Source organism: Musca autumnalis, unplaced genomic scaffold (genome assembly GCF_047663935.1).
Source record: "Musca autumnalis isolate F117 unplaced genomic scaffold, ASM4766393v1 scaffold_5, whole genome shotgun sequence".
NCBI lineage: Eukaryota > Metazoa > Arthropoda > Insecta > Diptera > Muscidae > Musca > Musca autumnalis.
In genome coordinates, this window is record NW_027412088.1 from 95,287,248 (window position 1) to 95,302,426 (window position 15,179).

The window sequence follows — 15,179 nt, forward strand, 5'->3', positions numbered from 1 at the left end:
GTGTACCCTCATTAGCATAAATGCTGATGGTATAAAAAGAAAATACATATTTTTGTCTGGAGTCGGACGATACAAACTATGACTCATGGGCTCAGAATCCTACTCGCAGTACTGTTTGAGACTACGTTTCATAATTTCAGAATTTTGTGGCTTTTTTGGACGTATAAACTTTCCAAAAATATTGAAAAATTTGGGGTACATAAATTTGACTTCGATAAAAGCGCAAAAGTTTTGTGCTTATGTGGAGAAGATATCTGAAAGAATGGACCAATATAGTCCATTTTGGAAGTTGACCTAATTTTGAAAATCATTATTTTTGATAGTTTCGTGTCAAGCCGTCATAGTAAGATTTAGAGCTTTTGGACCATTATGTCAGGAAGCATGGACTTTCCCACAAAAAATTGAATATCGCTGTAAAGAAGACCGCAAGGAGTACCATTGGTCAAATGTCCAATGGATCCTCAAACAGCCATTAAACTGCACGTATGATAAACTTTTGTGAGGGAGGTATTCGAATATGTTGTCATATATGTACATCTGGAAGTAATTTTAGGATGTTAAAAATTTCGGTGAATATCCGATAAATTTGAAATTTTGTGTGGGAGGTACCTGAATGAGTGAACCGCTAACCGAATACATCGATTTTGACCGTCCGAATCTTAGCGAAACCTTTTTATGTCTTGTGGGGAAAGTTTCCGAAGCAGTTGACCAATATGATTTAAAGTTTGGACAAAATATTGCGAGATCGAGAACCAAATCGGTTGATCTGTTCTAAAGTTATCATGCGCTCGAACCACACAGACGGACGAACAGGGCTAAATTGGGGAGGGCTACTTACAGAAGATATTAGCATTTTATGACGCACAACAATAAATTTTTCTCCATTATTTCCTCCTACACACAGAAAAATATATGTTACACAATATGTTTGCATCCTAACAAATATTTGTTTGGGACTGATTGCAAACAAATATATGTTTGGATCCAAACATAATTTGTTTGTGTCCAAACAAACATATGTTTGCAACATTTTGTAACATATCTCAATTTTATTTGTTTGGGTACCAACATATTTTTTATGGGTGAAGAAAGGATTTTTGTCAAAGAGAGTAACAATTGGGCGCTCGCGCCTGCGGAATGCTATTTTATAATAAAGAGCTGTGTTTATGGTGTAATAGGAGACGCAGAAGCTTTGGTGATGTGTATGCGGTAAAACACGTGTGTTTTTTGCTTTGTTGTTGTTAATCAACGTAGCAAGCGAAGAGATATTAATTAATGTATAGGTATTAATTATGTTGTTCTTTTTTCTTCAGTAAAGACGGTAAAATGTGTGAATAAATCATTGTTTTGTCTTTTCTCAAGGAAATGTTGCTTTTTAGTAAATTAAATGTCCAATACATTTTATAATTGAATCAAAAAAGTGAATGGAAATATTTTATTGGACAACTAAGAAATCGCATTTAATATTGGTAATTACATCAATACATTCATATACATGCATACATACATACATACATATGTATATTTGAAATATGGGTGTACCTATTTATTACATTATGTAATGCCGATTTCCCGCTGATGATTTCAACTTTGAGGAATATGTGTTTTATTTCACAACTAAGGAGAAGCGTTCAACGATGTTTCTATATAAGTTTTTCTTTTTAAAAGTGCTACTTTTTATACCCTAAACCGCAATGTGGAAAGGGTATTATAAGTTTGTTTTGGTAAAAAATCATGTAACACCGCGAAATATTCGTCGGAGATCCCCAATGTGGTATACTAATTTTCATATCTTGACGAGATAAAGCGATTTTGAGATGTGTGTCGGTCCGTCCGTCCGTCTGTCCATTATAAATTGTGACAATTTTTAATATATATATATATCTTTGTTCCTGGAAGATACATTCCGGACAAGTAAGCTACCCTTAGAAATGGAACGCTTGACCTTTCAATTGATGCCAGTTGTGGTGGTGTGCATGATCAGGTAACAGAGTTACATCTCAATATTTGCAGTTATTCGTATATAGTGTAATCATAAACTCGTTAGAGGTCGCAATTTTACCCCAATAGTCACGAAAATTTTCACCGGGTAAGAGTTTAGGTCAAAGAAGATGCCTACAATTTTGAATGATAAACTGATATTATTTAACGGGTGAATTGGACCATTACTTTTGTATGAAAAATATACAAATTTTAGTTTTGGTCGATATTTTAATTCTTTGAGGACATACATATATCGGCAAAGTAGCCTACATATGGAAAAAACGACTGACCTTTCCCCTGATGCAATTTGCAATAAAGTGTTTGCTAGATAACGGTCGTACTGCTTAATATATAATGGGTTCTGTGTAGAGAGTCACATTTTCCACCCATGCTATAATTGTCTCTATCATTCCCAGTTTTTACATCATTGAATTTTTATACCCTACACCGCAATGTGGAAATTTGGAGTTTCACAGTTCACAATTTTTTACACCCTACACCACTATGTGGAAAGGGTATTATAAGTTTGTTTTGGTAAAAATTCATGTAGCACCGCGAAATATTCGTCTGAGACCCCCAATGTGGTATACCAATTTTCATATCTTGACGAGATAAAGCGATTTTGAGATGTGTGTCCGTCCGTCCCTACGTCCGTCCGTCTGTCCATTATAAATTGTAATCAAACTCCAGGCCGCAATTATGGACCGATAGTCACGAAATTTTGTACGGAGGTCGGGTTTGGACCAGAATAGATCCCTATTGTTATTGGTGATGATCGTGAAGTATTTAGCGGGTGAAATGGACCAAAAACATAATATTTATCAAATTTTGTAGCGGCTCTGTAGGTCGCAATAATAGTCCGATCGATAAATTTTAAATAAGGTATGAGTATATGACAAAGATGAAGCTTGCAATTTGAGATGGCGATCAGATAATATTCAGAGGGTTAAATGGACCACAACGTTTGTGTGAAAATTTTTAATATACCGCTTATATCTTTAATCCTGGAAGATACACTCCTGGTAAGTAAGCTACATATATTTGGAAGACAAACGCTTGACCTTTCTGTTGATGTCAATTGTGTTGGTGTACATGAAACTTTTTGCATGATGATCTGATTTTTCCAAGTATAGCTTACTTACCTGGAATGTGTCCTTCAGGAATAAAGATGAGCTGTATATTTAAAATTTTCACACAAAAGTTGTGGTTCTTTTAAACCCCTAAATATTACTTGATCACCATCTCAAATTGCAAGCTTCTTCTTTCTCAAATACTCTTACCTTATTTAAAATCTTGAGGCGATTGGACTAACATTGCGACCTACAGAGGATCTACAAAATCGGATGAAAATTATGTTTTTGGGCCATTTCATCCACTAAATATTTCACGATCATCACCAATAACAATAGATGTCTATCCTGGTCTAAGCCCGACCTCCATGCAAAATTTCGTGACAATCGGTCCAAAACAAACTTATAATACCCTTTCCACATAGTAGTGTAGGGTATAAATATCAGTCGGCTTTCCTCACTTCGAATACTGGCTACATAACAAAAATCCTTTTCCTCAAAAATTATGTATTCTGGGGGTTTTCAGAATATTTGGTTGCCGACCAAAAAGTGGATTTGGATTAAAGCTCAAAAGTATGGTTTAGGAGGTACCTGAAGGAATGGAAAGACATAGTCCATTTTGGAAATGGATCTTATTTTGGGAGCCATTTCCTTCAATAGATAACGCTCCCACCAGTCATTTCAGCGGGTCACCCTATAACATAGAGCTTTTGGGCCATAATATCAGGAAGCATGGACTTGCCCACGAAAACAAAATATGACTGTATCACAATGAGTACCGTCGGTAAAAATTACCGAAGCATCCTCGAGCAGACCTTAAACTGTAGTTAAGCAAAAATGTTGAACTCTCGTTAGGGAGATTCTCTAAGGAGTAGACCCATGTATCCCATTTATGAATTTAAACTAAGTTTGGACGAAATGTTACGAGATCCAAATTTGGACTAAATCGGTTTCACCGTTCAAGAGATATCGCGCGTACTATTTTAGCGAATATTTTTGAACTTTTGTTAGGGAAGTACCGGATAGGTACCATCTTTGATCTTTATCTTAGATTTGCAGAAATATTATAATATGCAAAGTTTGGATCAACGCAGTATCCGGTTCGAAAATTGTCGTGCGCACAAGCCACTACAGATGGTGGCCGCGGGGTTTTATACGGCCTTCGAACCATTTTTACATGAAGTATGGGCTTGCCGTTGAAAAAAACATGTTCCGTTGTTATAGGGGCCATGAGAAAAACCTGCCACAAAAAAATCAAAACGGTTCAAGAGCCGGTATTAAACTGCACTTTTCCGTAATTTATTAAAATTTTATATTTAAGGTACCAGTAGGAGTGGACAAATATAGTCCATGTTCGAACCTGATCTATGTCGGGTAGATATTTTACGATGTGCAATGTATGGACCAAACCGGTTACCGAGGTAGTGGACCAATATGGTCCATCCTCGAACTATGTAGATCTAGGTTTAGACAAAATATTTCGAGAGCCAAATTTACATCATGACGAATCTCTTACACAACTTTGTTAATGACGATGGAAACCCTCTCTCGGTGTGAACGCTTTATATGTTCCATGAAAAATTTCCACTTATTTCTGTGGTCAGTCAAATCATATTTTGTCGAACAGTATACTGCTATCTTTATGCAGTTCTTCTCCATTTTGTAATTGAAACGATTTAACGGATTGAAATTTATAAAGAAAACTTCCACCCTTTGGACTACCTTGAAACAATTGATAAGCCATTACCCTCTGTTACAAAGAATGCTCAGCGCAGTGAAAATTCAATTGATTTCAATCAATTGGCATTTTGAAGGACAAAGATTTCCACGCGATAATGGAACGAAACAATAAAATAAATTACACTCTTTTATTAGCTACATATCGATTTGTATTTCAGATCTGGGCTAAAAAATATACATGAATTAAATAACTAACTCTCCATAGCTGATACAAGCGAGCATTACAAATAAGCAAGCAAGCGCAAAAAAATCTCGCAAATTATTACTACAGTCGCCAACATCATTGGGGTCTTTCAATTAAATGCCACTTTATTGGCAATGAATCAGGCGGCAGCAGTGATGAGGCTGGCTCAGCGAGATGTGGAGACGATGTGATTTCTTTCTTTGCAACAGCAGCATCATACATTGATTGAGGAGAATACTTCACAAGCCACTTGAACAGGAGACATGACAGTCATCTGCATCAAGGAATGGGGCGCCTGTCAATTTATGATTTTGTTATTCTGGTCGAGAGGGGCAATCATAAATATTCCAACAATTAAGATAGGCACACAAAAGAAGTTAAGCGTTTTGTATTTTTCGCTATAAAGTAAAATGTGCCATCTAGCCTTCCATATCATAGCCTGAATATAGAACACAGAACTCTTTATTTTGGGACATAAAATCCCGATACTTTCCTATCTGATAGTTAGATATGCTGGCAGTCAGACAAGATATTGGCATAAAAATTATCATAATGGCATAATTTATTTTATTAAACAAAAGGAAATTTCTTTATTACCAGGAGTGTGCTGCCAAGCTGCAGCTACAATGCGTGGGTTTGCACCAGCAACACCGTTCAGGGAAATGCTAAAATTTTTTATGGCCACAACAAGTTGCTGTGAAGGTTTAGTTTTTGTTTTTTGCTTGCCATAAACACGACATCCAACCGCCATCAATGCTTAGGCGATCATTGTCTTGGCTTTGAACTGTACAAAGTGAATAAAAAAATCTAAGCATTCTATTGAGAAATGGCATGCCTTCGTGTTGCTGCTGCTGCTGTAAGTAACTTTACACTCCAGGCTATATCTGGTAGGCTCTCTGGTTACCATTCTGTTGTTTCATGCTATCAAAAACATTTGAGCGTTTGTTAAGTCTTGTTAAGTGTCACTAACGTGTCTAACTACAGCTACAAGCAATTTCATTGTGTTCATTTACTTTCATGACAGTTAGAGTGATATTGTAACGAGGGTGTTGTAATAATGCAAAGTACAACTACTAAATCTCAAATCTTCATATTTCAAGATTTCTAGAGCTTTCTGTCTATAGAAGATTTCAAGAGCGTTCTGTCTATAGAAGACCTCACCTGTTTTTGTGTATAGGAGATCTTCTGTCAACAGTTGGCTCCAAAAGAGCTGCTGTCTATAGAAGGCCTCAAGAGGCCTTCTGTCTAAATTAGACCTACATTGGATCTACGGAGTACTTCAAGAGATCTCCTGTATGTAGAAAACTTCAAGGCCTTTCCTGTCTGTAGAAAACCTCAAGAGGTCTTCTGCCTATAGAAGATTGCAAGAGGTCTTCTTAACAGGTCTTCTGCCTATAAAATACTTTAATAAGTATTCTACCTATAGAAAACCTCAAGAAAAGTCTTTTAACTATGGAAGACCTCATGAAGTCTTCTGTCTATAGAAGACCTAAAAGGTCTTCTGTCTATAGAAGACCTCAAAAAGTCTTCTGTCTATGAAGACCTCAAAAAGTCTTCTGTCTATGAAGACCTCAAGAGGTCTTCTGTCTATGAAGACCACAAGAGGTCTTCTGTCTATGAAGACGTCAAGAGGTCATCTGTCTACGAAGACCTCAAGAAGACGCAAGACGTCTTCTTTCTATAGGAGACCTCAAAAGGCCTTCTATGTATGAAGACCTCAAGAAGTCTTCTGTCCATAGAAGACCTAAAGAGGTATTCTTCTATTGAAGACCTAAGAGGTCATCTGTCTGTAGAAGACATCAAGAGGTCTTCTGTCTATAGAAGATCTCAAGAGGTTTTGTGCCTAAAAAAGACCTCAAGAGATCTTCTGTCTATTGAAACCCTCAAGAGGCCGTCTGTATATTGAAGACCTCAAGAGGTCGTCTGTTGATAGACCTCAAGAGGTCGTCTGTTGATAGACCTCAAGAGGTCGTCTGTCTGTAGGAGGCCTATAGTGGTATTCGGCCTATCGAAGACCTCAAGAGGTCTTCTGTCTATAGAAGACCTCAAGAGGTCTTCTGTCTATAGAAGACCTCAAGAGGTCTTCTGTCTATAGAAGACCTCAAGAGTTCTTCTGTCTATAGAAGACCTCAAGAGTTCTTCTGTCTATAGAAGACCTCAAGAGGTTTTGTGCCTATTGAAACCCTCAAGAGGCCGTCTGTATATTGAAGAGGTCGTCTGTTGATAGAAGACCTCAAGAGGTCGTCTGTCTGTAGGAGGCCTATAGTGGTATTCGGCCTATCGAAGACCTCAAGAGGTCGTCTGTCTGTAGGAGGCCTATAGTGGTTTTCGGTCTTCTATAGAGGTCTTCTATAGACAGAAGAACTCTTGAGGTCTTCTATAGACAGAAGAACTCTTGAGGTCTTCTATAGACAGAAGAACTCTTGAGATCTTCTATAGACAGAAGACCTCTTGAGGTCTTCGATAGGCCGAATACCACCTCAAGAGGTCTTCTGTGTATAGAACACCCCAAGAGGGCTTCTGTTTAGAAAAGACTTCAAGAGGTCTTCTGTCTATAGAAGACCTCAAGAGGTCTTCTGTCTATAGAAGACCTCAAGAGGTCTTCTGCCTATAGAAGACCTCAAGAGGTCTTCTGCCTATAGAAGACCTAAAGAGGTCTTCTGTCTATAGAAGACCTAAAGAGGTCTGCTGTCTATAGAAGACCTCAAGAGGTCTTCTGTCTATAGAAGTCCCATAGAGGTCTTCTGTCTATCGAATACCTCAAGAGGTCTTCTGTCTATAGAAGACCTCAAGAGGTCTTCTGTCTATAGAAGACCTCAAGAGGTCTTCTGTCTATAGAAGACCTCAAGAGGTCTTCTGTCTATAGAAGACCTCAAGAGGTCTTCTGTCTATAGAAGACCTCAAGAGGTCTTCTGTCTATAGAAGACCTCAAGAGGTCTTCTGTCTATAGAAGACCTCAAGAGGTCTTCTGTCTTTTTTTTTTTTTTTTTTTTTAAGATGGGCGTAATGATAGCGCGCTATCAATAGTGGCCCTACACAGGAACAACCACTCCGGGACCGCTTGCGCATTACTTCGGAGTGGAGTTCATAGACTGGATTCATCAGCTTTCTTAATTGTATCTACTCCCCCATCCATTATATGTTGTGATTAGGGGTTCGACTGTTATCTTTGGCGATATTTGTTTTTCTCTGCCATAAGTGTTTGTGCAAATGTAGTGTATTTCATCCATACACTCTTTGTCTCCAGCATTTCCTGGAAAAAATCATCAATGGTTATATGATTAGGTATTTCATATCGCACTCTCTCATTCTCCCAAATTTTGCACTGTAGAAGTGTATGTTGCACATTGTCTTCGCCAAGGTGGCATAGTTCACATACTGCATTGTCTTTTAACTTGAATCTGAAAAGATAGCTACCAAAATTTCCATGATTGCTGAACACTTGTGTTAAATAGAAGTTAAGTTCACAATGTTTTCTGTCTACCCAAGGTTCTATGTGTGGGATTATTTTAAAGTCGCTGTCAGTGAAATGGTTGCATCACTGGGGTTAATTATACTCAATAACGGGGATACGCCAACATTTATGAGGGGAAACGCCAATTCGATCATTGACATTACCCTAGCATCAATACCAGTAACCTACAAAATATCTGGCTGGAAGGTTTTAAGCGAAGAATCACTGAGTGACCATCAGTACATTACGTTCGAAATAGGACACAATACGTCGTTACCCAACGAGGCAGCTCCAAGATGGAACGCAAAAAGCATAAAGCATGACTGATATCAGCAACGTCACGGACGTAAATTGCGCAACCAAACTTCTGACGAATGTTCTTACCCAGATATGCGCCTCAGGAATGAAAAAGACGAAAGTAATCACGAAGTCAAAAAAACAGGTATACTGGTGGAATGAAGAAATCGCGAATCTCCGAAAAAGGTGCCACAAAGCAAAACGAATAGCTACGAGAAAGAAGGGTGACGAAGCTGCAATGAATAACTACAGAATGGCTAGAAGTGAACTACGAAAAGCAATCAAAGATTCAAAAAGGAAATCGTTTGAAGCACTCCTTAGTGAAGTGCAAAATGATCCCTGGGGTCTCCCATACAAGATTATTATGAAGAAGATTGGCAATAGAAACGCAATACCAGGTATAAAGAACCCGAAGTGGGCACTTACTATTGTTAGTACACTATTCCCAACGAATAAAGCAAAAAGGAATATTCCAACAGTCAATTCCCAACTGAGAAATCAAGATCTTTTCACAATCAATGAAGTCGCGGATGTAAGCCGAAAGCTTAAGAAACGCAAGGCACCGGGACCAGATGGCATCCCAAATGAAGCGCTGGCAATTGTGGGGAATATATGGCCAGAATTAATTGTAACAGTCCTAAATAAGTGTTTAATAATGGGCGAATTTCCGACGAAATGGAAATTACAACAGTTGGTGTTACTGCGTAAAAATAACAAGCCGTTAGATAATCCATCATCTTATAGACCACTCTGCATGTTAGATACATGCGGGAAGTTCCTTGAAAAAATGCTGCTAAACAGATTAGATCAAGAAGTAAATGCAAATGGTGGTTTCTCGTCAATGCAATTTGGATTTATAAGAGGTAGATCGACAGTAGACGCCATCCGAGAAGTAGTGGATACGGCAATGAACTCGATGCAACAAAAGCGTTTCTGTGCAATAATCACAATCGATATTAAAAATGCCTTCAATTCTGCCGATTGGAGTGAAATCAGACAGACATTAAGAAATAGAAATATATCTGATTATTTGATAAGAATGATTGATAGTTATCTGGATAACAGACAGCTCTTATATGACACTGATGAAGGAGTCAAATCATATACAATAACATCTGGAGTGCCACAGGGCTCTATACTAGGTCCCTTCCTCTGGAACCTAATGTATGATAACCTATTAAACATGAGTCTTCCACCTGGTACCAAACTAGTGGGTTATGCGGACGACGTAGCACTCATCGTCGACCAACCATCAGCACCACTTGTCGAAATCATAGCAAATGATAGCTTATCTCGAATTTCAAGATGGCTTGCATCAAAAAAGCTTGCACTTGCTGCGGCCAAAACAGAAGCAATACTCATAACGAGTAGACGAAAGTTCAACTATCCTAAACTAAACGTTGACGGTTATAACATTGAGTAAAATAAAACATTAAAATATTTAGGAGTGATCCTTGACTGGAAGCTCTCTTTTGAACCACATGTCAAAACCATAACAGAGAAAGCGCTAGCAACTGCTAAGAACATAGTAAGGTTGATGCCAAGTATGAGAGGCCCAAACCAATCAACAAGGCGACTAATAGCTACAGTAGCTTATGCGCAAATGACGTACGCGGCTCCTGTCTTCAGCGAAAGCATTTCAAGAAGCTCCCAACTGCGTAAACATCTAGAGAGAGTGCAAAGAGCATGCACGATACGAGTTATATCGGCATACCGAACAACGTCAACAGCGGCACTGTCCGTGCTGGCCCGTATACCACCGATTCATCTAACCCTACGTGAAAGGAGTTACATATATGAACAACGGAAGTCACTTCCAAACGTATACACAAATAGGGAGGTATTAAGCATTAAGAACGAAGCCCGGAGAAGGCTGTTCCAAGAATGGCAATCCTCATGGAATAATAGTGTTCAAGGCAGAGGTCTTCTGTCTATAGAAGACCTCAAGAGGTCTTCTGTCTATAGAAGACCTCAAGAGGTCTTCTGTCTATAGAATACCTTAACAGGTCTTCTGCCTGTAGAAGATACCTTAAGAGGTCGTTTTTCTATAGAAGACCGCAAGAGATCTTTTGTCTATGGAATACCTTAAAAGGTCTTCTGTCTATGGAAGAACTCAAGAGGCCCTCTGTATATTGAAGACCTCTGTAATGTTTCTGCCTATCGAAGACCGCAAGACGTCTTCTGCTTAGAGAAGACCTGAAGAGGTCTTATGCCTATCGAAGACCTCAATAAACATCTTCTGACCTTTTCAGGCCTCTGCCTGTATAAGAGACTTATGTCTACAGAAGACCTTAAAGGTCTTCCGTCCATGGAAGAACTCAAGAGAGGTCTACTGACTACAGAAGACCTCAAGAGAGGTCTTTTGCCTATAGAAGACTTCAAGTGGTGCTCTGCCTATAGAAGATGCTAATAGGTCTTCTGCCTATAGAAGAACTCAAAAGGTCGTTTAAGTATAGAAGACCTTAAGAGGTCTTCTGTCTATAGAAAACCTGAAGAGATTTTCTGCCTATAGAAGAACTCAAGAGGTCTTCTGTTTGCCTATAGAAGAGTTCAAGAGGTCGTCCCTCTATAGCAGACCATATAGATCGTCTGTCTAAGAAGCCCTGAAGAGGTCATCTGTCTAAGAAGCTCTCAAGAGATTTTCTGTTTATTGAAGCCCTCAGGCGGCATTCTGTTCATAAAAACCCGAGAAATTCTTCTATTCATAAAATACCGCTAGAAGTCTATTGTCAAAGAAAGACTTCAATAAATCTTCTGTTTGCAGAATGCTTACAGATGTCTATTGGCTCTAGGGAACCACAAGATATATTAATTAAATGTCTATTGTTTGTAGAGAAATGCAACTTGCCTCCGGTCCATAAAAGACTTCATACCTCAATATCACCCTCTTATGTGTATATCTTGTATCCCATATGTCGATAATGTCAATACAATATCTACGTATGTGTGTATGAAAAAAAAACAAAATGTTGTGCAAAACAATATATAAAATGTAAATTAAATGCAACATTGAATTTTGCACAAACAATGACAAGAGGCATGCAAGTCCGTCAGTCAGTCGCTTCGTACAACACGTTGCATACTGTCACACTCGTGTCTTAGTATACATGGGATGATGGTGCACATTAAGAGCATTTTGCAAGAGCTCCTGTGGCAACATTTGATGTTTGCATGTCATGCGTACGTGTGTGTGTGCCTATTTTACAGAGTGACAACTAAGGCAACGACGACGACTAAGGCAACTGACAGCGGCAATTGCTGACAAAATGTTAATGGCATGAGTGGAGGAGATCTTGACGCAGCATCATTGTCGAACGATAGCATTAGAGTTGGAGCATGTCTATCAATTTTTGTTCAAGTTCAACTTTGATGCTGTCTTCGTTGGAGATATGCACATGAGTTTGTCTATGGCACAGTTTCCATGTCGCCGTAGCCAGTTTAAATTTTTTGATATTTTTATTTTCTTTAAAATGCAGTAAAATTGTTAATGCGGTTAGTTTTCAATTAATTCACTCATAGATTTATCGATACGTTAGGAATTTCCTGCCTCACATTTGCAGGCAATGACTGAATTGATTGATGCCTGGTGACAGTCTGCAATTTATGATGAAAAACTTCACTGAACTTTAAACCCTCCATTATGTAGAGAGGAATTTGAAATGTGCTAGAACTATAGACTAAGTTTTGTATAATTCTACAGAATCCGGAAGTTTTATTGACTTATACTTGATATCAATAAATTGAACGAGTGGAATTTTCATCGGACAACTGATTTAGCTGGCCGCAGTATGTTGTTGTGTTTGCAGCTTTCCGTGTCCAGCGTGTCTTCTGTGTCACATAATTCTTTATGATATAACATGACATCCAGAACTTACCCCTTGCTAGTTATATAGGTCACATTTTTTGACGGATCATCTCTGTAAATTAACAAGTTATACATAATTGGTCCCAGAAGTGATATGTTTGTAATGTACTCTAGTTTTGGCCGGTCGTTGCTCTGCCATTTTTTCATCGACCTTCGGACGGCGTAGAATTTCAGAATTCGTTCTTCAGGTGGTCCTAGTACATCACTGATGGACAAGTTATGCAGACTAGTCCCTAACTCAACTCTCACGCTGAAGACTCGATGCATAATGCAAGAAATTTGCCTGTCTCAGATTGCTTTGTTGAGCTGGGAGGACGTATCTGGCCTTAAATATTTAATTTACATGCCGTACACAGACTCCGGTTCACAAGGCAAAGTTACTCAGAAGTTATAGGACGACCTTGGATGCGATGTGAAAATACACCACTTCGACTGGGGAAGCAGTGACGCAAATTCCAGAGGTGAGTCGATATTCAAATTTATTCTAACGCATAATTTAGGAATACGCAATAACGTAAACACGTCACCTTTTCAGGGCAAAGACCCAGGGCGGCGGGTTCTTCGAAAAAGGATTGACCCGGCACCTCACTATATCAGCGTTTCGGCCAGCGGCAGCGACATGATTGTAAAAATGTTTGTATTTGTACCGTTTTTCTATGTTGTGAGCAGCATATTGCCGAATGCCTGCTCCAGATTCCTTTGGTCCGTATTGGGATGGAGGAACACCCAAGACCAATATGGATGTGCTCAGTTTGTCACATCCGCATCCATCAATAGATGCCGGGAGTGGGTGGACTCTGGAGTCCATGACAAGAATTATGTTATGCATGCTGCGTGAATACAGCCCTCAGTGAGTCGTCTTCCTCAGCACTTAACACCAGCCGCTGCTGTTCCAATCCCTGAAAATGCAAAGAACTCCGAGGTAAGATCGAGGAAATAGCGGATTTTATGAGTCAAAAGAATATCATGGTCGTGGAGGTGCAGAAAACCAATCTCAAAACAACTGCAGCTTACAGCGTTGTGATGTGAAGAAGGATCGCACCAGAAGTTGAGGTGGGGGGTGTGCTTTCCTATTGCAGCAGTATGTTTAATACAGACCTATCTCGCTTCAGCCTGCCTCTAATGAAATGTGATGTATGGGGGTAGGAGTCAGGTGTGGAACTGGCAAAGTAGAGTTGCTTAACGTATACATCCCGCCGATAAATAACTGTACTACAGGTTACAGGCTTAAAATTAGCCCTCGTTTGGAAGGTCATAACCGATTGGTCTTGGGGGCTTTAATGTTCATCATGAGTTATGGAAATGATTAAAGGGGTACAGTGCTGGCTGAGCAGATTGATAGCTCTACGGGTCAAGGAGGACTCCCGTACGAGATTGTCACAGTTGGTCAGATATAACCATCACTAACACCTGGTTTGACAAATGATGACACTTGAATCTGGTCATTTCTCTTGCGTCAGACCATCTTTCCATAATTGTCTCCTTCAGCGAGCCGCCCAATTACATAACCTCTGAACGCTGCACTTTCATCAATCATGCGAAAGCTAATTGGCTTGGCTGTGGAGACTTACCCAAGCCTTGTGATGCTCAGGTAGCAGAGACATCATCATTTTTGCAGCCGCTCCCCAGAAAACTGCTGATCCAATATCTGAAGTAAGACCAAATTTCCCACAGAGGCAATGGGATTAGTAAACTATTGTGGTGAGCTTCGTCAAGCCAACCCCAGTACGCCCAGAGTTAGGGAGCAGACAAGGAAGTCAACAGGTTGGTTCTTACCAACCTGGGAGAGACGGGATATTGGATCTCTTCCTACTGAGGGGAAACCACCATAATTTGCAGTGGTTGATGTTGCGAATGCCATCAGGGACGCAAAGTGTTGGATCCTGATGGAATCAACATGGTAATGCTGAAACAGGTAGATGAGCCGGTAGTCGATAATCTCACGGAAGTTCTCAACCTGGTTGAATCAGTCTCGATCCCTGGAACGAGAGAAGAGAGGACCTCAGTCTCGTTTGGCGACTAATCCGAAGAGGTGCGCAAATTATTTTCATCGATAGTTTATCGAGCACCCCGGGAGGGACTGGATATTGGATCTCTTTCTGCTGAGGAATGCGAATGCCATCAGGGACGCAAAATCATCCAAAGTGTTGAATCCTTATGGAATCACCATGGTAATGCTGAAACAGCTGGATGAGCCGGTAGTCGATTATCTCACCGAAGTTCTCAACCTGGTTGAATCAGTCTCGATCTCTGGAACGAGAGAAGAGAGGACCTCAGTCTCGTTTGGCGACTAGGTGCGCAAATTATTTTCATCGATAGTTTGTCGAGCACCCCGGGAGGGACAGGATATTGGATCTCTTCCTGCTGAGAAGGAACCACCATAATTTGCAAAGGTTGCTGTTGCGAATGCCATCAGGGACGCAAAGTCATCCAAAGTGTTGGATCCTGATGGAATCACCATGGTAATGCTGAAACAGCTGGATGAGATGGTAGTCGATTATCTAACCGAAGTTCTCAACCTGTGGCTAGCCACCCACATCGTTCCCGAAGTCTGCAAAATGGGCTGGGTGGTTCCGTTACTGAAGC